The sequence below is a fragment of the Saimiri boliviensis genome, chromosome 7 (assembly GCF_048565385.1).
Source record: "Saimiri boliviensis isolate mSaiBol1 chromosome 7, mSaiBol1.pri, whole genome shotgun sequence".
Classification (NCBI taxonomy): domain Eukaryota; kingdom Metazoa; phylum Chordata; class Mammalia; order Primates; family Cebidae; genus Saimiri; species Saimiri boliviensis.
In genome coordinates, this window is record NC_133455.1 from 79,893,314 (window position 1) to 79,917,841 (window position 24,528).

A 24,528-nucleotide genomic window follows, 5' to 3' on the forward strand; every position below is an offset into this window, starting at 1 on the left:
AAAACAACTGAATGAAGCATTCTCAGCAAGAAGATGATTCTACACATAAAGCACAATTGGAGGTGAACTATTTTTGTTACTATCATGAAAAGAGATGGCAAAAGAGCTCCTCTAAAAGATAAATTATTAATTTAAAAACAATCTTACTTTATTATTTGGAAAAATGTAAAAATGATTCCACTGCTCTGCAAAGTTTTCTTAAGATATCCCCCTTGGGACATGAACAGACTCTTCTCAAAAGAAGACATCCATGCAGCCAAGAAACATATGAGAAAAAGCTCATCATTGATCATTAGAGAAATGCAAATCAAAATCACTATGAGATGCCATCTCACACCAGTCAGAATGGCAGTTATTAAAAAGTCAAGAAACAATAAATGCTGACAAGGTTGTGGAGAAAAGAATGCTTTTACACTTTTGGGGGGAATGTAAATCAGTTCAACCATTGTGGAATACACTGTGATGATTCCTTAAAGGCCTAGAACCAGAAATACCATTTAACCCAGCTATTCCATTACTGGGTATATGCCCAAAGAAATTTAAAACATTCTATTAAAAAATATATGCATGCATATGTTTGTTGCAGCACTATTCACAATAGCAAAGATATAGAATCAATCCAAATGCTCATCAATGATAGACTGGATAAAGAAAATGTGGTACATATATGCTATGGAATACTACGCAGCCATGAAAAGGAATAAGATCTTGTCCTTGGCAGGAACATACATGGAGCTGGAAGCCGTTATCTTCAGCAAACTAACGCAGAAAACCAAACACCACACATTCTTACTTATAAGTGGAAACTGAATGATGAGAACACATGGATACATAGAGGGGAACAACACACACTAGGGCCCATTGGGGTTGGAGGGAGGGAGCATCAGGAAGAATGGCTAATGGATGCTGCACTTAATACCTAGGTGATGGGTTGATCTGTGCAGAAGACCACCATGGCATACATTTACTTATGTAACAAACCTGCAGTTCATGCACATGTACACTGGAACTTAAAATAAAAGTTGATGAAAAAAAAATCCCCCTTGGAAAGGGCTAACCCACCCCTTAAGCAGAAATTAAAGATGGGCTACCCAATGTCAATGTCAGGGTAGCTGACGTGTTTTGGTGGAATCAAAGGACAAGAAAAGAGAGCCAAATCACAGAGATAGCTTGCCTGCCATGCTGGCATCAGTGTAATAACACAGGCACACAAAGATAAGGTCATGTCTACAAATTTGTACTCTTTCAGGAATAAAATAAATATATTTTCTGCCTAAATTTACTTCCATGAACTAATAGAAATTTGGAAGTTAGCAGCAACAAATCATTTCTGCCTTATTTAATGATAGCAGGAGGCCAGGTGTGGTGGCTCACACCTGTAATCCTAGCGCTTTGGGAGGCTGAGGTGGGAGGATCTCTTTAGCCCAGGAGTCCAAGATCAGCCTGGGCAACATACCAAGGATCCCCATCTCTACAGAAAATCTAAAAATTAGCTGAGTGTGGTGGTGCATACCTGTGGTCCCAGCTACTCAGGAGGCTGACATGGAAGGATGGCTTGAGCGGTGAGTTCAGGGCTGCAGTGAGCTGCAATCACGCCACTGCGTGCCAGCTTGGGCAACAGAGTGTGAAACTATTTCAAAATAATAATAATAATAGCAGGAAAAAATAATTATTAAAGATGAACATACAACAGGATGGGTTGTCAGTCCATGAATTAATCTTTTCTATGACATATAGCAGTACCCCAGTAAATGTTAAATTGCATGAGAAAAATATTTTAATAATTTTACATTTTCTAATATTTTTCAATTCTATACCTTCCCAGATATAGTAGAATTTGTTCTTTAGAACAGCATTTGAATTTGGTATAAAAGCAGAATTGCCATTGTTTTAAAGGGTAGAGGGTCACAGAATTTTTGGAAAAAACTGAACTAGTTTCCTTACTGCAAGGTTCTCAGAACCTTTTATATTCCAATGTACACAGTAATTCTAAGAGAGGAGTATTGGAGGAGGCATTTTCCAAACAAATTTGTCCACTGAGCTTTCTTTTCCCACAGCACCCTGCTAGTCTACTATCTGTGTAGCATTCTATGGGAAAGGCTTCCTTAGCATAATGTCTTATTTTTCACAAATATACATGGAATCATGTATAGCTTTTCTGTTAATGACTTTAAAACTACTTAAATTACAGTTATAAAAAATACAAGAAAATCAACCTAAATTTATTCATTCATTTATTCTACAAATACCTATTAAGTACTTACTACGTGCCAGGGACTTTTATAAGCATCAACATTGTAGCAGTGAACAAAACAGGCAAAGTTCTTATTCTCTAGGGAAGTTACTACTTTCTAGTAGGAAATAAACAATAAATACCCATATATACTATGTATACACATATGTGACTGTGTTACAGTGCTAATATTGTGAGACTTTTTCCCCATGTTTGAATTTTCTCTAATATGGTGATATTACATCTATACATTCAAGGTAATTATAATCAACATCCAACAGAATTTTTTCTGAAACCTAACAAACTGATTCTAAATGTTACCTAGAAGAACAGCCAGAAGCACAGTGATTTTCAAGAGCAATGAACTTTTCGGAATAAGAAGTCACATAGTTCTTAGTAAAGGAATAGATAACTAAATTAATGAGACCAAGCAAGGAGTGCAGAAACAAACACATGCCTACATGGAGACTTGGTGGAATGGCACTGAAGATCAACGCAAAGTGATTAATTCTTTAATAAGTACCACTGAGACAACTGGTATTTCAAATGAAAAAATAAATTATATCCCTGCTGCACATTATACTTATGAAAGAAATGAGTTGGAATGAAAAAGTAAACATGAAGCCGGGTGCACTGGCTCACGCCTGTAATCCCAGCACTTTGGGAGGCCAAGGCAGGCAGATCACTTGCGGTCAGGAGTTTGAGACCAGCCTGGCCAATATGGTGAAACTCCATCTCCTCTAAAAGTACTAAAATAAGCTGGGCATGGTGGCCCACGTCTGTAATCTCAGCTACTTGAGAGCCTGAAGCAAGAGAACCGCTTGAACGGGGGAGGCAGAGTTTGCAGTGAGCTGAGATCGCACCATTGCACTCTGCACCCAAGAGTCTGTCTCAAAAAAAAAAAAAGTAAATACGAAAAAAGAAACCCATCAAAACTTCTAAGTAAATGTATTTACCCAAAGACATTATGACCTCATCCTTATGACCTCACTTAGGAAGAATATCTTAAGATATCTTGAGATATAAACTGAAATCATAAAGAAAACAAGATTAATGAGTGACTATATTAAAATTTAAATCTGTGATCAAAATTAATTACTGAAACAAAAAGCATAGATTGGGAGAAGATATTGCAATGCATATAACTAACAAAATGCTCATATCCACAGTCTATGGAGAACTTCCCAAATCAATAAGAAAAACTCAAGCAAATCAATGAAAAATGAACAAAGACTATAAACAAATTATTCAGAGGAGATAAAATGGGAATACTTGATAAAAATATGAAAAGATGCTCGACATTTTTAGTGATGAGAAAAATACTAATTTAAACTACAAGAAGGTACTATTTCATACCTAACATTCTGGAAACATTTTTGAAGGATGATAACACAAAATGTTAGTGAGGAGACTATGTAAACTTTTATCCTAGTAGAAGATACTCATGCCTAATGGCCCAACAATTTCATCCCAAGATAAAGACTTTAGAGAAATTCTAGCATGTATGCATGAGAGAAATATATAAGCTTATCCAGAGAAGTAGTGTTTATCATTGTGGAAGACTGGAAGTGACCTAAATGTCCACTAATGGACATTTATTTAGTAGAGAGAATATATAAATTTGGAATTAGGCACACAAAGGAATAGTCCACAGTAGTAGAATGAATAAATGAAAGCTAATGTGTCAACATACATAAATCTCAAAAACATAAGATTCGTGCAAAACAGCAAGTTTCAGAGAAATACAAAAAATACATTAACTCAGCCAGATACAGCAGCTCTGCCTATAATCCCACCACTTTGGGAGGCCGAAGTGGGAGGATTGCTTGATCCCAGCCTAGCCAACATGGAGAAACCTCGTCTCTATAAAAAATACAAAAATCAGTCAGGTGTGTACTCAAATTAGCCAGGTATAGTGATGTGTATCTGTAGTCCCGGCCACTCTGAAGGCTGAGGTGAGAGGATCAATTAAGCCCAGGAGGTGGAGGCTGCAGTGAGCCATGATTGCAGTGAGCCACTGCACTCCAGACTGGGAGACAGAATGAGACCCTGTCTCAAAAATAAATAAATAAATAAATAAAAGTTAACTAACTAACATAGAGATTAAGATTACAAAATGATACTAGATATAATTTAGAAAAACATACATACATACTTAAAGAGTAAATATGGGGTCAGGCGCAGTGGCTGATGCCTGTAATCCCAGCACTTTGGGAGGCCGAGGAGGGAGAATCATGAGGTCAAGAGATCGAGACCATCCTGGTCAACATGGTGAAATCTTGTCTCTACTAACAATACAAAAATTAGCTGGGCATGGTGGCATGCACCTGTAGTCCAAGCTACTCGGGAGGCTGAGGCAGGAGAATTGCTTGAACCCAGGAGGCAGAGGTTGCCATGAGCCAAGATTGTGCCATTGCACTCCAGCCTGGGTAACAAGAGCGAAACTCCGTTTCGGAAAAAAAAAAAAAGAGTAAATATGGAAATAGCCTAATACAGAGAAAGGGCATTATGATGGCAAAGGGTGCATTGGGGCTTCAACTCTACCTGGAATTTTTTTGTTTAAGTTGGGTGATGGGTTCCAAGGTGTTGGTATTATTATTTTTATACTTTTATGTATGACTGAAATATTTCACTGAAAATGTTGTTATGAAAGTGAATGAATAAAAAACATTAGTATATCTCAAAATATGGTGTTAGGCAAAGCTATATTCTTCTTTGGTATATCTAAGAGTCTCCTAGAATGCTAATATTTCTTTTTGGAGTTCATCTATATAACAAACATTCAGAAACGATACCTAAAATTACAACACCTAAAAAGAGACACCTGGGTTAAATAGTTTTCTCTCCCACACATTAGCAAGTCAAAGGAGATTAAAATTTTACTTCATTCAGCATATTAAATCATACTAAGTATATAAATATTTCATATGTCTAAAACTGCATGTTTCAGTCAATGCAAATGGAAAATGGAGTTCACTTCAATCTCTTGCTACAATATTCATGTGCTGAAAGCTCTTACATAAACCTTTAAAACATTTGAATTTTCAGACTGGATTCTATCCTGTACAACACAACATTCATAAACATACCCACCCCACTAATAAAACAGAATTAATCTACAAAGTAATTGCAGGTCCACTGAGCAGCCTATTAGGAAGAGGCTGACTGTATAGTGAAAATTGCCAAGGACTTAGAATGCTGGCCTGCTGAGTTGGATGTTAGTCCCGTATTCTCTGATGGTGTGATCCTAGGCAAATAATTTGACCTGCATGAGCCTGTTTCCTGGTCTGTAAAATGAGGGCAATGAAAGTATCATCCTCACTGAATTATCATGAGGATTAAATGAGGATATATGGGAAAGTGCTTTGTGAATTGTAAAGTCATTTTGCCAAAAATAGTAACTCATTTCTGTACCAGTTGAACGCAAAAGATGCTTACCACATGAAGTTTGCCTTAAGGGAATATTTGCACTGGTGGAGGAGGTAAGATTAATACTGGAAACAATAGCAAGACAAAAAAAGAAAAAAACCCACACCCAAAGAAATGTATGAATTATGCAGTGGAAACTATCAGGACTGTAGGAGGCAATCGGTGAGGTTCAGGGACTGGGATGATGAATGACTTACACTGGGCCTTGAGGCATGGTGTTTCCATCAGTGGAGGGTGTTTAGAGGCAGTTCTAGGTGAGGGAAAGAGAAACAGCCTATTTGCAAAATAGTAATGATGGTCTTCATTTATCCAACCTGATTAGGATCTTTTTACTGACTTTTTAGTCATGGTTCTTATTAAGTGTGGAAGGCTTTTCTGGTACTATAAGTTAACCTGACTGTAAACTTACATAAAAAGTGGGGAGGGGGGCCTTAGAAACGGTGAGAAGTAATACTCACGAGTGACAGCATGTTTCACTAGTTAGCATCCAAGTGCACATTTCTGGCCCTTAGCAGCTACTTTATTAGGTTCACAGCATTTTGTCTTAGATCCTTGTCCACAGCTATTTGATCACCATGAAGTATCACTATGGGAAATCTCATCCTTGCTTTGTAAACATCCCCAGAATCTAAATTTACTCCTTCTTAATCTAATCCACACTTGAACCAACAAAGGTGTTACGATATTCTTGAGCAAGCACGGCTTCCTAGAACTTGAGACAGGTATCTTGACTTAGATTTCATCTACTTGGTTTACTGTCTCGTCTTGAAACAATTTTCTTTCAATCTTTGTTTAAATCTATAAAAGATGTTAGATTGAATTAGTGACTTCTGTCTGATTTTGTAGACAAGTTGTGGTCCCCAATGGACCCTACTCAGGAGTAATATGTACTGAGAATTTCGAGATTTCCACAACACCAAAAAGGTTATGCTGAGATTTTAGTTTGCAGTGAAATGGCCTGTCATCAAACCCTGGCATTAAGCAGTGATGTGATATTTGTTTCTACAGAAGCAGTCATTACTTTTTTGAGGATAAGGCAATATTGAAATTTAAGATAACTCATGTTCAAATACAGTCAATCCTATTGATAAGTTTAGAAACAAAAGGGCCTCACATTTATACCACTGCCTTCTTTTTGTTATGGGAGGGGAGGTGAGAGGAGCTAGTTTGCATGAAGGAATTGTTTTTTGTGGAGACAAGCCTAGTATTTCAGGGAAATAAGAAAGTAATAACAGATGTAAAGTCAAGGTGAGAAACGGCACACACTTCTCCCTCCTTCCTGCTTCCAACTTCAAGTTACATTCCATCTGGAACATTTTAGACCATTCCCCGACATTTTAGTTACTGGAAATAAACCTGGAAATTTTGGTCTGCTTGACCTCTGGTTGGGACACTAAGAATTAGGCCTTTCTTAGTAAGTTCCTGTGATTTACTTATATACTAAAAATTAATCATAATTCAAGCACTTCATCGTGCATTATAGGTCAAAATATATCACCCACAGCAACTTTATACTTAATAAATGATGCTGTCTACCCCACCTCACTTCCACCACCCACCTGGCTTACTGCCCTTTCTTCTGCTTTATTCAGTCCTTCAAAGCTGAGCCCAGCCTGACCCTACTTTCCAGATCAACCCTAGATCTCGTAAACAGCCTCAGGTTCTCTTTCATTGGAACTCATCCTTTCTTCCCACTCAAGAGGCCCCAATGGCAGACTCTGTCCCATGACATTATCCCTGAAATCTCATTTGCAGTAAGGCATATCTGAGACTTGAGACTATGGCCCTTGGTTGGTCATATGATTCCCCAGCACAACTCATTCCATCCCTAGACCCTGTATCCCCATTCAGGCAATAACACTGGGATACTTCCTTCGATTCTGTTCTGCAGTTTCCAGTCTGTGGCCCTGCTTCCTTCCTCAGATCTCCTTGAGATCTAGAGCATTTTCTTAAACTCCAACGTGGAGCCAGAACCACTGTACTGTACTTTATTACTGAGGGCCTCGCTCTATAGTCCTATGCTTGGGTCTCAAACTAGCTATGGAGGCTTGAATCAGTAGAGCAGTTTCCCTGCTCTCCTACATGGCTTCCCGAAACTCCTGATTACTCTGCTGCCCCAGCCTTGAGAACCCCATCTCTTCCTAACTCCCTTCTCTTTCTACCTACTTTGCACACCCTCTGGGCTAACAACCTCTGAGATTGAGCCTGATGTGTCCCTCAATCACCAGTTTCTACAAATGGCCATCCTTCCTAAAGTGTGAATGTAGTGCCAACCTTTGACCTTATCCTATTTTCCTCTAGTCTGCATCATGAACTGTGTATCAGCATGCCTCTTTCAACCTTTACCCAACAGAAATGAACAGCAGCAGCAAATACGCACCAGGCACTGCCCCAGAAAGTGGAGACATGAAAGAGGCAAGTCCCAGACCTCAAGAAGCTATTCCCTCATCTCTCTTCAGTGGTGCCCATGCTCAGACATACAACATGGAAAACACTCTCCCTGAGTTACAACCTTTGGGTTACGCATACAGAATAACCACAGGAGCTGGGCTTGGTGGTCATACCTGTAATCTCAGCACTTTGGGAGGCTGAGGTGAGAGGATCAAAACTAGGAGTCCAAGACAGGCCTAGGCAACATAGTGAGACCTTGTCTTTACAAAAAATTACCTGGGCATGGTGTTGCACACCTGTGCTTCCCAGCTACTCCGAAGGCAGAGATGGGAGGGTCCCTCGAGCCCAGGAATTTGAGGCAGCAATGAGCTATGATTGTGCCACGACACTCCAGCCTGGGTGACAAAGTGGAATCCTATCTCAATACACGCATACACACACACACACCCATATACATATGTATATACACACATACACATATACATACATATATGTATAATAACAAGGTCTTAACAGACTAGATTTCTAGTCAAGAGTTACCTTACGAAATATTTTAGTTTTTCTATAGTTCTTTTGCCATTAAAAATGGAATGATCACGGCCGGGCATGTTGGCTCAAGCCGGTAATCCCAGCACTTTGGGAGGCCAAGGCAGGTGGATCACGAGGTCAAGAGATCGAGACCAGCCTGGTCAACATGATGAAACCCCATCTCTAAAAAATACAAAAAATTAGCTGGGCGTGGTGGCGCATGCCTGTAATCCCAGCTACGCAGGAGGCTGAGGCAGGAGAATTGCCTGAACCCAGGAGGCGGAGGTTGCGGTGAGCCGAGATCGTGCCATTGCACTCCAGCCTGGGTAACAAGAGCGAAATTCCGTCTCAAAAAAAAAAAAAAAAAAAAAACATAATGATCACTTGTAGAATTGCCTGTACAATACAACATAGAAACAATGGAGAAAGTTTGTGTTCAGTGGCTAGATGACAATGGTCGTCGTTGCTAGTGCAAGGTCATGGATCTGGATCATCGTTTCTCAGAGGAGATAGTACCTCCCTCTAGAGGCCTTTTTGAAAATTTTTGGGGGTATTTTTTGTTTCTGCAATTATTGAGGATACTCTTAGCATTAGATGGAGCAGGAATACCAGATGTCCTATGGTACAGGTGAGAAGTACTCAGTGAAGAAGTCTTGGACAGCTTGGACAGCTTTTAAATGCCCAAGAGAATAGTCTCATAAATGAGAAATTTGTTTATAATTATCTCAACCTCAAACCAAATGCTACTTTCTATACAAAATATTTTTGAGTAGTTTTAATAGAGACATAATTTTCAGGAAGGCAACTGACCAAAAATCACTTTGTTTTGTTGAGAACATCAGAAAGAGTCGCTTGCCATTTTTAAATATTGGGCCACCAATTGCCATGCTGCTCAAAGTCTTGAATTGCAGGACAACAAAATTACTTCAGTCTGCATTTAGAGATGTCAGAGAAAATCACCATAAACAAGAGCTGAGACTTCTTTTAATAGACTTAACATAAAATATAATCGTACCAGCAAACACACATAAAACACAGAGATCAAATCAGGATTTATTAATAATGCTGATTATAATATTTTATAATCAAAAATTTTGAGGCAGAATAAGAAATCTGTGATTTGATTGTGAAAATTACATTTTGAAAGTATTTGCCAATTTTGAGGGTTGCTTGCTATTTTTGTCTTACTCTGACACCATCGCAGAGGTGTACCACACAACTTTACTACAACTTCTTAAACTACAATTTCTTCTCCCAAACTACCTTCTATTCCTCATTGCCTATCAAAAGATACAGTCTCCAAGGACTTTTAAAATAACAGAGAATGAATTGTAAGGAATTCTATCTTCTTACCAGATAGGAGATAGAATTTTCTTTGATATTTAGTTGTAACCCTATTCCATGTCATAACATTGGGAATTGTTTTGACATTACACTTATAAGCAGGGCCCAGCAAACTCAAATAATTCAATAGCAAAAAAAAAAAAAAAAAAAAAAAAAAAAAAAAAAAAAAGAAAGAAAGAAAGAAAAGAAAAACCCAAAAAACCTGATTTAAAAATGGGCAAAGAATCTGAAGAGTAATTTCTGAAAAGAAGATATACAAATGACCAACCAGTATATAAAAAAATGCTCAACATCACTATTCATCATAGAAATGCAAATCAAACCTAAAATGAGATATCATCTTGCTCTAGTTAGAACAGCTACTGTCAAAGACAAAAGATAACAAGTGTTGGCAAAGATGTGCAGAAAAGGGAACTTTTATACCCTGTTGATAGGAATGTAAATTAATATAGCCATTACAGAAAATAGTACAGAGGTATCTCAAAAAACTAAAAATAGAACTACTGTATGATCCAGAAATCCCACTACTGAATATGTATCCAAAGAAAAGGAAATCAATATGTTGAAGAGCTATCTACACTTCCATGTTAATTGCAGTACTATTAACAGCAGCCAAACTATGGAAGCAACCTTAGTGTCCATCAATGGATGAATTAATTAACAAAATGTGGTATATATGGACAATGGAATACTATTCAACCATTAAAAGAGAATGAAATCCTGTCATTTGTGACAGCATTGAATCTAGAGGACATTGTGTTAAGTGAAAAAAGCCAGACACAGAAAGACAAATACTGCATAATCTCACTCATACATGGAGTCTTAAAAAGTTGATCTCATAGAAATAGAGAATAGAATAATATTTCTTACAGATTGGGAAGGATAGGAATATGGGGGAGACAGAGATGTAGATCAATAAATATGAAGCTACAATTAAATAGGAGGAATAAGTTCTAGTGTTCTATGACTATAGTTAACAATAATGTATTATTGTGCGTTCAAAATAGCTACAAGAGAGGATTCTGAATGTTCTTGCCACAGAGAAATAATAAGTGTTTGAAATAATGGATTTACTAATTACCCTGATTTTGACCATTACACAATGTATACATTTATTAAAACATCCCATTGTACCCCATAAATATGTACAACTATCATGTGTCGATTAAAAATATGATAAAAATTTTTTAAAAACAGTTAATTTACAAGAATATTGGACTTCATTTTCTACACTTTGACTCTATTTCTTCTTGACGTTTTCCTACACTTAAAATAAGTTTTCTCCTTATATTATTATGTACAAAAATGTATGGCCTGTCATTACTTATCCCAACACTAGTTTTTATTCTAATATCCATTTGTAATTTTCCTCTTGAACTTTCCCAACACCTTGTACAGAATGGCTGCAGACCTTAACTCTCGATTATTCATTATAAATAAGTGCAAGCATATAATCACCTTATTATGTCTTTAGGTGTCCTGATGCCCATGTATTTACATATTGAGGCACATATGATTTTTGTTATAAATTACTTTTCCTTAGTTGGCCTTTATATAACAGTTAGGTGTTGTATTGTATGTAAGTAGGTTGCATTATCTATGAATTGTATGTTAGGATAATAAAAGGTATTGTTATAAAAAAAGAAGCATTGGATTTTATAGGGTTGTTTCAACTGCCCTAGACCTAGCACACTAACAACTTTTACCCTGAAAAGAGTTTCCTGCAAGAGTGAAATTCAAAATATTTTACCATTGGTCTGGTGTAAGCACCAGTTAATCAAAATGATTACAGTCATAAAAACTAAGCACAGCCCTACCAGTGTCCACAAGCTGAAATATCAGCTCTCTCTAAAGAATCTCAGTCTATGGTGGTGACCTGATTCCAGAAGAGCACGACTGTGTCCTGCCTAGGGCAATGGTGCCCAGGTTTTGTTCAAGATGCTTCTCGTGTGTATTTGATCTTTTTAAAAAACACTGTGAAGAGATATTCTTATCTTCATTTTTACAGATGAAGATAGTAAGAAATTTTAAAATGTATGTAAAGTCACACAGCTAGCAAATAGCAGAGCTGAGATAACATAGACCCCTACAACCAATCATTTTCCCTCCATATCATGTTCATTTATTCAGTTACTACCAATAAACATAGCAGAAAAGCACTGATGATCATTGGTTCCAAGCAGCACTTATCCTCAAGAGAAGAAACAAAAATTGACACAGCAATGAGCTGGATAATCAGCTGCTAACATTGGGATCTTACCAATGTGGGCCTTCTTGCAATCTACCAAGCATAAAGAGGTAACTGCTTAGAGTTTCACACATGCATGTAATCTAATTTACCATCCACTTGAACTACACTAATTATGAGGGAAAATATATTATTTTGCAAGGACTGGCTAAATTCATGGTCTCTGCTCTCCTTGCAGACATAAACTCTACATCTCCTGAACTCCTGTGTTCAGCACAGTATCTACTGCACATGTTCAATAAATGTCCATTGTTCTTGCTGACTTGATGACATAGCATTCTGCAAGAAACCAAATAAGGAAAAGTATGCGGCTCTCTCATCTCCTATCTTGCTCATCTTGAACTCTCACAGACCCATCTTCATAAACTCCTGACCAAGTTGGCCAAAGCAGGAGACTACCCATGCATTCACTCACACTCCCAAGAGTTTTATCCTTGGGCTTTGAAGTGCATTCAGCTGAAGGATTATTTGGGAGGTAAGTGTAAGGAAGAAACTAGCAGCAAGGTGGCTGTGGGATAGAGACACTAAAAGAATAATTATAAATTTAATAAGGAAGAAAAAGAAACAACGTTCTCTCAGGCCGGTGCAGTGTCTCACACCTGTAATCCCAGCACTTTGGGGGGCCAAGGCAGGTGGATCACCTGAGGACAAGAGTTCGAGACAGCCCGGCCAACATGGTAAAACCCCATCTTTACTAAAAAATACAAAAATTAGCTGGGTGTGGTGGCAGGCACCTGTAATCCCAACTACTCAGGAGGCTGAGGCAGGAGAATTGCTTGAACTGGGAGGCAGAGGTTGCAGTGAGCTGAGATTGTGCCTTTGCACCCCAGCCTGGGGGACAAGAGTGAGACTTCATCTAAAAAAATAAATAAATAAGAAAAAAAAATAATGCTATCTATATATGAGATTCCAAGCTCAACAAACTCGGCAACTCTTTGTATGTAGAGAATACGAATTATTTTACCAATTTATTTAGAGGCTGGTGTGTCCTTGGATTGAAAGAAAAACTACATTTGTAACACCAGAGATTTGCTACCAAGTGGTAATAATGAAGTTAAATTTGATGAAAAGGTAAGACCGTACGCTCAATGAGGGCAAGAATCGTGTCTGCTTCATTTAACACTGTCTCTCTGGTGGCTGGCACACTGTCGGGCATCGTGGGTACTAATTAATGTATATTAGATAAGTTAATGAGATCATATGAGATGAAAATCTGATAAGCAGTGAAGGCATAATTTAGGACTTCAGATGGCATTCACTCTTGAAGAGAGAGGGCTTCACTGAGAAATTATTCTGAGAGTGTAGTCATGAGGTAATTGTGTCAGCCTTTCCAAGCCACAGTGTACAGACGCCCATAGATAGCTGGAGTGCTCTTGGGAAATTGATGTTAAAAGTTCCAAACAACTAATTAACATACAGTTCCCATGAATTACAGGAAAATTGAATCTCTACCCTGAAACCCTGGTGAAGAACCCTCTGATGTATTCAAAATCTTATTTCTACTCAGAGGGAAGAGAATCCTAGAAGAATGAGCAATCCCTACTTCACTGACTCTGGACCGGGTGGGGTTCAGGGGAATTAGGCTGTCCTGTTAGGAGGGTAGAAGAGCCTGGCAGAAGATTATAGAGCAAGAGGTTCAATTTTAGGCATTGAAAGTTGCCTCCGATGATTGGAAGGGAGGAGAAAGGAGAAGAAATGAACCTGAGAGGTTATCACATGTAGGAAAATAAGAGACAGAGACGTGTGATCCAAGCTTACTGCTGCCTGTGAGGACCTGTGTGAAGCTAAGCAATTTGCCTGGCTCAGGAAATTAGGAGACTTCAGCAGATTGTCTCTAGGTTTCTTTTTTTAAAGCCTGTGGTTCTAAAAGATACTTAGAATCTAATTCCCTTTATGAAGTAAAATAAGTTCTGTTGAAGATTAGGAAGGGGGAAAATGCCCTTAACAAGTGGTAAAGGTACAGGAATGGGAGTCAGGAGATGTGGGTTCTGGTCTCTCTTCTGCTTCTAAGACCAGACAATGAACGTATTATCCATTTGGAGCATCAAATCCTTTTCCCTGAAATTAATGTGTGAGTAAAATGTGCTCTTTTTCCTTCGACAATTTGTACTTCTGTGTTCTGCTATTTGGGAGGTGAGTAGAGTAGAAGGAAGGGAAAGTATTTTCATAAAGATGTCATACCTAAATATCGGTGTGTCAGGGAGAGGGTCTATACTTCAAAAGAGGCTTGGTAATGAGACATGTACATCAACAGTCTCATCTTTCTACAATGCTTCTGCCAAGAATCACTTCCTCACCAGTTATATCCTTAATAGTATTATGCAATTTCAGATTTTACAATGCAACCATCTCAGAGGAATTTTTTTTAAGAGATAGGGTCTCTCTCTGTCACCCAGAGAGATTGCACTGTTCCATGGTGCAATCATAACTCACCGCAGCCTCAAACTCCAGTCAAGTTCTGCCTTAGCCTCCCAACCATAGGTGTGCACCACCACACCTGGCTAATTTTTTTAAACTTTTTATAGAGATGGGGTTATGCTATGTTGCGCAGGCTGGTCTTGTCCTCCTGGCCTCAAGCAACAGTCCACTTCAACCTCTCAAAGTGCTGGAATAACATGTGTGAACCACCATGGCCAGCCTCCAGAGACTTTTGAAAATAGTTTAAAGGACAAACATTTTAACATAGATTGCCACCATTGCTTCATTTAAGTTCTTGGGTGGAAGCAGGGAAAAGCATTCTAGAAAAAGCAACTTATTTTAAAAGATCAATCAGTCTAAACTGAAAATATTTATTTATTTATGTACTTACTTACCTACTTATTTAAGACAGTCTCACTCTGTCACCCAGGGTGAAGTGCAGTGGCACCGTCTCAGCTCACTGCAACCTCCACCTCCCAGGCTCAAGAGATCCTCCCATCTTAGCCTCCTGAGTAGCTGGTACTACCTGTGCATGCCACTGCTCCTGGCTAAATTTTGTGTCTTTGGTAGAGACAGGATTTCACCACATTGCATAAACTGGTCTTGAACTTCTGAGCTCAAGTGATCTGCTCACCTCAGTCTCGCAAAGTGCTGGGGTTACAGGTGTGAGCCACTGTGCCCAGTCTCCAAACTGGGAAATTTTAAATATTGAGTAATAAAAATATTGTCAAAAACATACTAATCTTTTAAATATATTGCATTAGACCATTCTCACCCTGCTAGAAGGAAATAACTCAGATTGGGGAATTTATAAAGAAAAGAGGTTTAATTGGCTCGAGGTTCTGCAGGTTGTATATGAGACGTAGTGGCATCTGCTTCTGGAGAGGCCTTGGGAAGCTTCCAATGAAGGTGGAAAGCAAATGGAGAGCAGGTGTCTCACACAATGGAGGCAAGAGCAAGCACAAGATGGGGGAGGTGCTACATACTTCTAAACAACCAGATCTCACAGAACTCTCTCACTAGACAAAGACAGTACCAAGGGGGATGGTGCTAAACCATTCATGAGGGATCTTCCTTATGATCCCGTCACCTCTCACCTCCAACATTGGAAATTACATTTTATTATGAGATTTGGATGGGGATACCCACCAAAACTCTATCATATATCCTCCTTGATTTATATCACACAAGCTACAAATTGACAGCCAAAAAAGTAGTTGAGCCAAAGTACCCTTCCAAATATGACTGATTTAAAAGGGACAGAGTGTCTCAATTTAATGTGCTACATTATGACATAACTTCTTGTGAAGCCCAGATTTCTCAAACATATCAGCTATATCTCTAAGAAAAAAAGAAAACTCAATTTTATGAGTGATACCAAGCCAGTTAAAAGAAAGCTGATTCTATTAGTTTCCTGTGGCTGCTGTAACAAATTCTTATTAACTGGGTCATGTAAAACATCAGAAATTTATTTTTGTACAGTTCTGGAGGCCAGAAGTCCAAAATGCTTTGACTATGTTTTAGTCAACGTGTCTTCAGGACTGTATGCCTTCTGGAGGCTGGAGGAAAAAACCATCTGCCTGCCTGTTCCAGCAGCTGGAGTTGCTCTCCTTGGCTCATGATCTTTTCCTCCATCTTCGGAGCCAAAAACATAGCATCTTGTTTCAATTCCTTTTCTTCTGTCTCTCGTCAAATCTCCCTTGTAAAAGAATTTTTGTGATTGCATTTAGGGCCCACCAGGATAATCCAGGATCACCTCTTCATCTCAAGAACCCAAACTTAATCCCATCTGGAAAGTCCTTCTTCTTCTTCTTCTTTTTTTTTTTTTATTTGAGAAGGAGCCTTGCTCTGTTGCCAGGCTGGAGTGCAGTGGTAATGGCACGATCTCAGCTCACTGCAACCTCCACCTCCTGGGTTCAAGCGATTCTCCTGCCTCAGCCTCCCAAGTAGCTGGGACTACAGGCACACACTGCCACACCCTGCTAATTTTTATATTTTTAGTAGAGATGGGGTTTCACTATGTTGGCCAGGATTGTACAAAGCCATTTTTATCATACAAGGTAACTTTCACAGGTCCCAGGAATCAAGACCCAAGTCATTTGTTCGGAGTTATTATTCAACTTACCACCATGATAAACACATGACTTAAATAGCAGGCTGGTGGCTTGAAATTCTAGTTCTAAACTGGGAATAAGATAGAGGTAATTAAACTAATAATTGCCAACTTTCTAAAATCTGAATGCCTAAGAAATACAGACAAGTAAAGCAAAAGACAGCTATGACTACCTTTTTGATAACCTTAAGTCATCACATACATACTTCCTTATCTTGAGAATAGAAAAATAGCCAGTGGCTATCTCTTCCATTATTCTTAATGTCAAAATAGAAATATTTGCAACAGGTTTGCTGTCACCAGTTGTAATCACTAATATAATTGAGGATGCAACAATTTCTTTCTCTTTTTTGTTCTCTAAGATCATAAATCCTATGATTACTATTTGGACTCTCACAATCCACGATTTATATCTTCCTCAGTAATAAAGGGGGAGGATGAAAGGATGGGTAGGAGGTCCAATTTCACTTCCTCTTTAACTGATTTTTTTTTTTTTTTTTTTTTTGTAACAGAGTCTCACTCTTGTTGCCCAGGCTGGAGTGCTGTGGCATGGACTCGGCTCACTGCAACCTCCACCTTCCAGGTTCAATCAATTCTCCGGCCTCAGCCTCCCAAGCAGCTGGAATTACAGGTGCCTACCACCACACCTGGCTAATTTTTTGTATTATTAGTAGAGACAGGGTTTCACCATGTTGGCCAGGATGGTCTCGAACTCCTCACCTGTGATCCACCCACCTCAGCCTCCCAAAGCGCTGGGATTGCAGGTGTGAGCCACTGCTCCCTGCCGTAAACTGGAATATTATATGATAGTTTTACTTATTTGTCACTCACTCCCATTTTAAAACACTTTTACTAAATGTGAGTGATAGACTGTAGTTAAAACTCTGCTGTTTATTTCAGCCTCTGCTATGTAAATCAAATTAATGATGGACCCAGTTAGCTGAATAGTTAGAAGAAAACAGATTTTGTGGAACATTCAAGAATTTCTTGCTTTTTGCAAACAGTGCAGAAGAATGACTAAAAATAAACACTACTGCATACTCCATAAACTCAGTATGTACTTGAGGCAGTAAGTTGTCCCTACCAACTATTCTTGATTCATACTCAGGGGTGCTGAGAGATCCAACTTTCCTCAGTCCGATTTTACAAATCTTCAGGAGAAAAACGTAGGGGCAGTTATTGCTGTATGTTGAAAACTATGATTGGAGCCTTCATTATCTGATCCCCAGCCCCCATCAGAACTTAATAATATATAAAAGAGATGAATGGTTGAACAGAAGACTTCTAAGACCTTTCTAAACTCTAAGTTTTATAATTATCTGTTTTTACGTTTGTTGACAAAAACAAAACAAAACAAGAGAAGAGAAACAGTGATGAGCACACATTTCTCCTTTGTGTGTGAACCGTTTGCCTTTGTTATGGCTTGGATGGTCACTCTCGGAGACAGATCCGCCCTCAGGTGTCACATTCTTGACACTCTACACTTTCAGTTGAGATTGTCATTAACAGAGTGACATACCTGGGAAACACACCAGTTCCCAGAACCGCACTTCTAAATTCTGCCAGACCGTCTTGCAGTCTCTAAATTCCAAGGGACCTTTTGTAAGGTGAGAAACCCTCTCTCCCAGAGTCTTGTTTACTTTGTAGTCAGTGAAGGTAAGGGAATCCTTTGTGAACAGCTTGCTTGGAATTTAAATGTATAGTATTGCTGATAGAGTGCTGAAAATTCATCACATGGTGTACTTAGCATTTTCTTTCTCTAAGGATATGGAATGGGGGTGTCCCCTCCCAGCTGTCCCTCCCAGTTATTCTGGCTATGAGAAGAGAGTCCCTGTGATGACTCAGCCCAAGCTGTGCCGCCCTCTGCTGCCATCCAGAAACTGGCTCACAAGGGCTGCCTCACCACGGGTTTATTTGGAGGGCTCACTTCCAAAACAAAGATTAAAATGCCTTTTCTCTTTAATAGTCTCACTGAACACTATTGCTTGTTAATGTTCAGACACTAATAGCACTGGAAAGAGTCGTTGCTTGTGTCAACTCATCAAGTAGTCTAAACAAGCCTGTTGGAGGCTGGCCAGTTCTGGCCAGTCATTGACCACAGACATGATCTAGAAGGCTATTGCAACTTGTGGCAGTGAGAGGTAGCTCTGCTTCCTGTCTAGCCCACTTCCCAGGGATTGTCCCCAGAACCGCTGGACTTTGAGGCAAGGGGGGGCTTGATACTCAGCTATAGACTTCAGATACACCTTATTTTTTAGCATCAAAATTGAGATATGTGTAAAAGCTTCAGAAAGGCCAGAACTAAGAGCATTATTCCAAGTGATGCTTGGCAGCTGGAAGTTTATAATTCAGTTATGTGGTTAGAAGGTGATGATAGTTTTTGTCTTCCTTGTGTTTTTGATGAGTGGGTGGATTTGTGAGAGTTCTCTGTTTTGGATCACCCTGGTGCTGGTTCAGGGATATCTCTGGTCCTCTTTGGATTTGCCACATTTATCTCAGCCACATATTTAACTTACAAAAAGAGCTTTATAATTATTTCACATCCCTCAATAAGAAAGGTGAAGAAAACCTTCAAATTCGCCTTTCTTGCAATAGCAAAGAAATAAGCTAAAAGAAAATAAAAGATGATGTTGGGAAATGTTTGCCGAGTTGTGTTTGATTTCACCTCCAGAGTATTCCTCAGAGCGGGGAAAATGTATACATGTTGCATCTGAGATCTAACTTTTGTCTCATTATTTATTTACAAACCTGTTATTAATCATTCACTCTGTGCCAGGAACCATGCAGATGCCAGAGATTCAAAGATGAGACAACCTGGTCCTTCCGTCTCTGGAGCACACACATTTGAAATGAAACTGTTGCTATCTGTGATGGAGGGATGTAGGCAATATGAAAGAGAACACCTAGGAGAGCCTGGGATGACTTGATTAAGAAGATTCTATTTGAACTGAAATGTGAAGGACTACAGGGATTTGTTGGATAAAAAAAAAAAAATCAAGGGAATGGAAAAGGGAGTAGTGAGGCTGCAGCCAAAGCTGCAGAGGCACTAGAGCAGGGGTTGGCATGGTGACCCAGGGAAATTCAGGTCCTCTTCACTACTGCCCTCACATAAAGGACAGGGGCTTGGAAGGAGGTAAGACTAGATAGACAAGCAGGGTTCATTCACGTCATTCAGTGCTTTGGAAGCCACATTTAGATTTTATTCTTCACATAATGGTGGGTGACTGAAAAGTTCCAAACAGAGAAGTGACATGATCAGATTTGCAGGTGAATACAAAATCACAGAGAACCTGAATGCATCTACAATGGGATCCACTTGTTATCGGGCATCTCTATGCTGATTAGGGCATAGAGAAAAAACTACCTGCCTCTCCATCTGCCTTTCTTTCTCACTCAAGATCCATTATGGATTTAAGAGGATTTTCAAATCTTACTTCTAGGTTTATGCAAGCCATGGAGAAGTTTATTGAGGCTTTCCAACATTTTGTCTTTCTGTCAGTCTCACTAATTCTTTTTTCTCTTCCCCAGCATCCTATAATGTCTTGCAATTTTTGAGCACTCGGTGACTTAAGGCTTTTTAAAACATATTCAAACATAAAGCTGTGATAATTAAAATAACATGACATTAATACAAGAAGAGAAAGAGATCAATAGAAGATATAGGTGATTCAGAATCAGTGTAAAAACTTAATTAGTTTTACACTTAATATGTGTAAAAACATAGGAAATAAATCACCGCAAATTAATATTTGATAAGAAATCATAATACAAATTATTAAGAAATAATAAAGTTCAATTTCATTAGTAATCAAAAAGTACTAATTAAAGCAAAAATAAGATAAAAGGTACTGACTATTAAGCAAGCAAAATTAAATGTAATGTCCATGAAGCATAGATGAGAAAGATATTGTTTTACTCAATTCAAGGATGCAACCTTTCTGGAAAGGCTTTAATGTACTAAAATTTGTAAAAAAAAAAAAAAAAAAAAAAAAATGTTTATATCCAGGCCTGGTGTGGTGGCTTACGCCTATAATCTCAGCACTTTGGGAAGCTGAGGCAGGCAGATCACTTGAGGTCAGGAGTTCAGGACCAACATGGCCAACATGGTGAGACCTCATCTGTACTAAATATAAAAATCAGTCAGGTGTGGTGGTGAACGCATGTAATCCCAGCTACTCGGGAGGCTGAGGCGGGAAGAGTTGTTTGAATCCAGGAGGTGGAGGTTGCAGTGAGCCAAGACCGTACCGCTGCACTTCAGCCTTGGTGACAGAATGAGACTCTGACTCAAAAAAGAAAAAATTATTTATGTCCTTGACCTTGTGATTTCATGGAAAAGTTTCAGGAAAACTTCTAAGAAAAAAAGTGAAAATTTTGACAAAAATTTGTGCACAAAGATGTTCATTGCAGCATTATTTATAACACCACACATTTTAAGGACAGGTAGCTTATAAAATTAATGATACCAATAGTCACTCTATCCAGAGAGATGAATATTTACTGAGCTTCTGCTATGAGCCAGTAATTTATTTAATTATCTCATGTACTCTTCCCATGCAGCAAACAAATTAGGGAACTGAGACTGAAGGTTTTGGCAAGTTGCCCAAGATCACATAATTTTGGTGCTGACCCCGGTCTGACATCAAAGCCTCGTTCTGTTCACTATACCTCACTATCTCTATTTATAACTGTGTGTCAATTGTTTGCTTAAAAAATTTCTGTAAGAGGCAGGGCGTGGTGGCTTATGCCTGTAATCCCAGCACTTTGGGAGAACAAGGCGGGTGGATCACCTGAAGTCAGGAGTTCATGACCAGCCTGGCCAACATAGTGAAACTCCATCGCTACTAAAACTGCAAAAATTAGCCAGGCATTGTGGTGCACGCCTGTAGTCCTAGCTACTCAGGAGGCTGAGGAAGGAGAATTGCTTGAACCCAGGAGGTAGAGATTACAGAGAGTGGAGATTTCACCAGTGCACTCCAGCCTGGGCAGCAGAGCAAGACTCCATCTCAAAAAAAAAAAAAAAAAAAATCTATAAGCTCTATCTCTGTTCTGTTTTTCCATTCTCCCAGAAAACAAGAGTTCTGCTTTCATTTCTGCAGTGTGAGTGAGGGAGCTAATGCCTACAGTTTAAACAGTGAATGAATTCATCTGCAATTCATTCATTTCCCAAGAAAAAATAGTTTGCCATAGAATGCAATGTTCCTCCTGGAAATCTCCTCTCATACTCTTGGAGCAAATCCAGGGGAGACAAGCACTTAAAACACTGACAACATCACAGATAGGATCTGTAGTAAATATTAGCTAGTCCATTTACGTGTAATATTTACAGTTATTTAAATGGCTACCTCTTCTAATGGATAGCCAGTTTTTCTGATTTAAGGAAGTACAGTATTGTCAGTGCATTGAAAATAGAGAGAGAGAACACTGTCTAGTGGCAGAAACAGAAGACTACAGTTATTTCCCAACATTCAGTAGCTTGACTCAGTCTTTAAGGAAGCACTGGTTGGCTTAGGTATTTGTAAAAATGGAAAGTGTAAGTGGAAAAAACAATCATCAGCATCGCAGTTTCAAATGCTCGTTAGCCCATACTTGCAAATTGCCAAGAAACACATTGCAGGAGCACCAAATAGTAGCAGTCAACTAAAGAGTCATAAAATAAATATCATTCATTTGCCTCCTACTTACATTTTCTTACTTTGAAGATATTTGGCACATTGGTTTAATTATTATACCATGTAATGTACTATTCTGCTATTTTTAGATATAACCATTGGCTAGTTTCAGCTGTGAACTTCTAAATAGCAGCAAGCAGAAAAGTCAGAAAAAAATCTCTTCTTTCTTGCTCTCACCCTCTTTATCTACCCCCTCTCCTTTTTTGTTTCCCTCTATAAAGAACGCAACTGTATATTTTATTAAACCCAAGAAAAGGCTGCTTATTAGACTCACCAATATAGTAGAGAAAGAAAAGTATACCAATTAAATGACGTAAAGATTTGTTGTTTGTTTTTGTTTTTTATTGAGATAGTCTTGCTCTGTAGCCCAGGTTAGAGTGCAGTGGTATGATCTCAACTCACTGCAACCTCTGCCTCCTGGGTCCCGGTTCAAGCAATTCTCCTGCCTCAGCCTCCAGAGTAATTGGGATTATAGGCACGTGCCATAATACAAAAATGCCCAGCTAATTTTTATATTTTTAGTAGAGATGGGGTTTCACCATGTTCACCAAGCTGGTCTTGAACTCCTGACCTCATAATCCGCTCACCTTGTCCTCCCAAAGTGCTGGGATTACAGGCGTGAGCCACCGTGCCTAGCCTACAAAACGTTTTTTCAACACAGAATTTTTATTTTGTACTTAGTGAAATAATTCCTTGCTTTTGCTCAGGCCTGTGGCGCAGGAAGGATGGGTAAGTGTCATGGACTTTGTACTGCTAGGGAGCTCCGTAGTCACCGACAAGACCAGAAATGGCATGATAAACAGTACAAGAAAACTCATTTGGGCACAGCCTCGAAGGCCAATCCTTTTGGAGGTGCTTTTCGTGCAAAAAGAATCATGATGGAAAAAGCAGGAGTTGAAGCCAAGCAGCCAAATTCTGCCATCAGGAAGTGTGTCAGGGTCCAGCTGATCAAGAATGGCAAGAAAATCACAGCCTTTGCACCCAATGATGGTTGCTTGAACTTTATTGTGGAAAACGATGTAGTTCTGGTTGCTGGATTTGTTCACAAAGGTCATGCTGTTGTTGATATTCCTGGAGTCCACTTTAAGGTTGTCAAAGTAGCCTATGTCTCTCTTTTGGACCTTAAAAAGGCAAGACGGAAAGACCAAGATCACAAATTTCAATGGTGAAAACACTGTAGTAATAAATTTTCACTTGCCAAAAAAAAAAAAAAAAAAAAAAAAAAGAATTCCTTTAAGCTTACTGAGACATAGATATTTCTTTATCATATATCACTCTTATACATAGGAAAAAATGGGAATACAAGAAAATAAATAGATTAAGCTATTCCTAAAGCTATTTTATTCGTAACTTAACTCTTCCTAGTCATATTTGATTCAGATTTAATTGACAAACAATAATTGTGCATATATATGAAGTACATGTGATATTTTGATACATGTATACAATGGGTAATGATCAGTTTGGGGTAATTAGCATATCCATCACCCCAAACATTTTTCATTACTTTGTATTAGGACCAATTAGAATCCTCTCTTTTACCTATTTTGAAATACACCTTATTGGTAACTACAGTCGCCCTGCTGTTCTAGAACACCAGAGCTTATAGTTCTTACCTAACTACCTAAGGTATAACTTCCTACCTAACTATAATATTAGTGCATGTTAACTAATCTCTTTCTCAATTCCCCACGCTTTCCTACCCTTCTCAACCTTTGGTAACCACTATTGTACTCTCTACTCTCTACTATTTTTTTTTTCTTTTTTCTTTTTTTGAGAAGGAGTCTCGCTCTATCCCCCAGACTGGAGTGCAGTAGCAGTGTTATCTTGGCTCACTGCAACCTCTGCCTTCCAGGTTCCAGCTATTATCCTGCCTCAGCCTCCCAAGCAGCTGGGACTACAGGCACCCACCACCACGCCAGTCTAAGTTTTGTATTTTTTAGTAGAGGCAGGGTTTCACCATATTGGCCATGCTGGTCTCAGACTCCTGACCTTGTGATCCACCTGCCTCAGCCTCCTGAAGTGCTGGGATTACAGGCGTGAGCCACCACGCCTGGCCTTGTACTCTCTACTTTTATGAGATCAACTTTTTAATCTCCCATATATGAGTGACAACACATGGCATTTGCCTATCTGATCTTAGCTTATTTCACTT

At 38.9% G+C, this 24,528-nt stretch overlaps 1 pseudogene; it reads left to right on the forward strand.

Moving 5' to 3' along the window:
- Nucleotides 1-23,098: 23,098 nt before the first annotated feature.
- On the forward strand, nt 23,099-23,553 carry LOC101047664 (small ribosomal subunit protein uS12-like; annotated as a pseudogene).
- The last annotated feature ends 975 nt before the right edge of the window (nt 23,554-24,528 follow it).